Source organism: Lipotes vexillifer, unplaced genomic scaffold (genome assembly GCF_000442215.2).
Source record: "Lipotes vexillifer unplaced genomic scaffold, Lipotes_vexillifer_v1.1 scaffold1466, whole genome shotgun sequence".
Classification (NCBI taxonomy): domain Eukaryota; kingdom Metazoa; phylum Chordata; class Mammalia; order Artiodactyla; family Lipotidae; genus Lipotes; species Lipotes vexillifer.
Window position 1 is genome coordinate 287430 of NW_006796989.1, and position 3249 is coordinate 290678.

At 39.6% G+C, this 3249-nt stretch overlaps 1 non-coding gene across 1 annotated transcript; it reads left to right on the plus strand.

Annotated features, from left to right (window-relative positions):
• Positions 1 to 2864: 2864 nt before the first annotated feature.
• Positions 2865 to 2937, plus strand: TRNAG-CCC (transfer RNA glycine (anticodon CCC)). Its single transcript has one exon. It is a non-coding gene; the product is annotated as a tRNA-Gly (tRNA).
• The last annotated feature ends 312 nt before the right edge of the window (positions 2938 to 3249 follow it).

Genomic DNA, 3249 nt, shown 5'->3' on the forward strand with positions numbered 1-3249 from the left:
TGTGTGTGTGTGTGTGTGTGTGTGTGTGTGTGTGTGTGTATACACCACATTTTCTTTATCCATTCATCAGTTGATGGACACTTACTTTGTTTCCATGTCTTGGCTATTGTAAATAGTGCTGCAATGAACAATGGGGTGCATTTATCTTTTCGAATTATGGCTTTCTCCGGATACACACCCAGAAGTGGGATTGCTGGATCTTATGGTAGCTCTTTAGTTTTTTAAGGAACCTCCATACTGTTCTCCAGAGTGACTGCACCAATGTACCTTCCCACCAAGAGTGGGAATGTTCCACACCCTCTCCAGCATTTATTATTTGTAGACTTTTTGATGATGGCCATTCTGACTGCTGTGAGGTAATATTCATTGAAGTTTCGATTTGCATTTCTCTAATAATTAGCGATGTTGAGCATCTTTTCATGTGCCTTTTGGCCACCTGTATGTCTTCTTTGGAGAAATGTCTATTTAGGTCTTTTGCCCATTTTTTGATTGGGTTGGTTTTGGTTTTGGGTTCTTTTGATATTGAGCTGTAGGCATCTGGGGTTTTGAAGGTAGTGTTGTATCAATGCTGATTTCCTGATTTGGGGGTTATGTAAGAGACTGCCCATGCTTTGGTAAAAGCACACTAGATTATTTAGGAATGACAGGCATCAGGTCTGCAACTTGCTCTGAAATGGTTCATAAAAGTCTAATTAGATGAGAAATGGTGCATTCCTCTGAAATAGTTAGAAGTAGAGATGAAAATGAGAGATCAGAAATAAGATGATTAGGTAGTTTCACTGAAATTTGAGAATCCAATAACAGAAGAGTAAAAGGGCTGAAGACAATGTCAAGGTCCCTTCTTTGGGCATCTGAAAGGGAAGGCCTCACTGCACGCACTACAGTGAGCCAAGCACAGCAAGATGTGGGCTTATATTCCGTATACACACAGTGTACATAGTACAGTGTTAAAAACTGGTTGAAGTTCACGTGTGGAAACAGGAGGGGGTGGGGGGAGGCTCATGGGAAATCCCTGTACCTTCCCCTAAATCTTGTTGTGAAGCTAAAGGTGCTATAAAAAAAAAAAGTAAAGCCTTATAAAAAAATATTTTTTAAGTTGCAAGAATAGTTCAAGGGAAAGGAAGTTGGTTGAAGGGGATTCAGGAGCTCTTTGTGTTGTTCTTGCAACTTTCCTGTATGTTTGAAATTATTTCAAAATAAATTAATTTTTAAAATTCAATGAGCACTCATGACAACCTTGGTGCCTAGCAAAACGCCTGGTTCACTATGGGTACTCAATAAAAATTATTTGGTCTTCCCTTTCCAGTTGCCCAAAGATGAAATCTTAGCATCATCATCAGCCTTCCTCTTTCACTACATCCAAATGGACTCTCAGTGCTCGTGAAACTGCCTAGTCAGTTTTCAGTTCTAGGCCTACATGCTCATTTCTGGCTCTTATCATCTCTCACCTGGACCACTGCAGGAGCATCCTAACTGATTTCTTCTCTGCTCCTTCTAACATCATTTTGGCACCATCCTTGTATCTCTCTGCATCATCATCTAGAAGTCAGGAGTTATCTTCCCTCATTTAAATACCTGTAATTGCTCCCAAAGTAAACGCTGATTTCCCAAATGTAGGGCACTAAAAAGACAGGCAGGAGCACCAAAAAGGGTATCACAAAACAGTGAAGCAATTCCTGCAGGGGACAGGGAGGGGAGAGGGAGAAAAGTGAAGGACTTTGACTGGACGTTCTTTATGTTTATTCTCAGGTTTGGTATTGGTTTTATTATTGATTATATATACTGAGAATGCCAGGGGGTGAGGGGGTACCATCAACTCTTCAAAACTAAGAGCCTCTAAAACCATGCTTTTCCCAATTTGGCACCAAAGAAAATAATAATTTTTAGCACACTAGGACAAGTCAAAGAGATTATTCTAGGTCAAAAGAAACCACCCTGGGTGGGTCCAATACGCTCTGGTCACATCTTATTCTCTGGCACAATGGTAAGCCATTCAGGGCACCCCAGTTGGGAAGCTCTATTCTAAAGGTCTTAATATGACTGTGCTCACAGCCCAAACAAGGACCCTCACAAGGTTTTATCTCCCACCACAGTCAACACACATATACAAGCACACAGATTCACACACAAAATCAGACACCAACATGCATCTCATAGACAGACCATTTCTCTAAACACACTATGCATCCTTTCATACTTGTCTTTTTGCAATTGCTGTTCTCTGTACCCAGAGATCAATTCCAACTCATCCTTCAAGACGTAGCTCAAATGCCACTTCTCCTTTCCCCAGATCTTATTACACTTGTCATTCTGAATTGTAACTGTTTGTTGACATATGTTACCACCCTAGAATTTGAGCTCAAGGACAAGAATCATTTCTTATTTACCGGTATACCAGTGATCCCTATAACAGACATTCAAATGTCTGTTTACTTAACACACAAATCGATGTTCACTATATCATTCCCCAGTAAACCAAAATTTTCAAAATACATTAACTAAAACAATGAAGTATAATTTTATAATAAAATTAGCATCTTTTCCTACACAAGAATACCCACTGTTCTGTGAGAGACTTGGCACAGAAATATTCAAACCATTATCCTAGTCGTAGAGTTTTAGACTGAGGAAGCAAACCTACAAACAAGCTGTAGTAAGCACAAAGGTATCCACTGCAGATTATAACTGTGGAAACTTTAGGAACAACCAAAATATTTAACAAGAGGTAAATGACTAAATCACCTGATTGATAAATCACCTGAATATCTAAGCAACTGTTTAAATTATATTCATGATGATGGGAAAATAATACCAGTTGCCATTTATTGATCATCTCTTCTATTTAAAGAATAATGCTGGGGACTTCCCTAGTGGTCCAGTGGTTAAGACTCTGCGCTCCCAACGCAGGGGGCCCAGGTTCGATCTCTGGCCCGGGAACTATATCCCACATGCCTCAACTAAGAAGTCTGCATGCCACAGCTAAGAAGCCTGCATGCCGCAACAAAGATCCTGTGTGCTGCAACTAAGACCGGGCACAGCCAAAACAAATAATAAATATTTTTTTAAAAAATGAAAAAATAAAGAATAATGCTGGATGCTTTATATATATTATCCTAATCCTCACAACAATTCAAGGGCAAGTATTATTATCGTAAATTCATAGACAAGAAAGTAAGCACAGAGGTTAAACAGTTCGTCCAAGGTTTTTGAGACCAGATTCCAACCCCAAGTCTGTCACCTTTTCCCTAC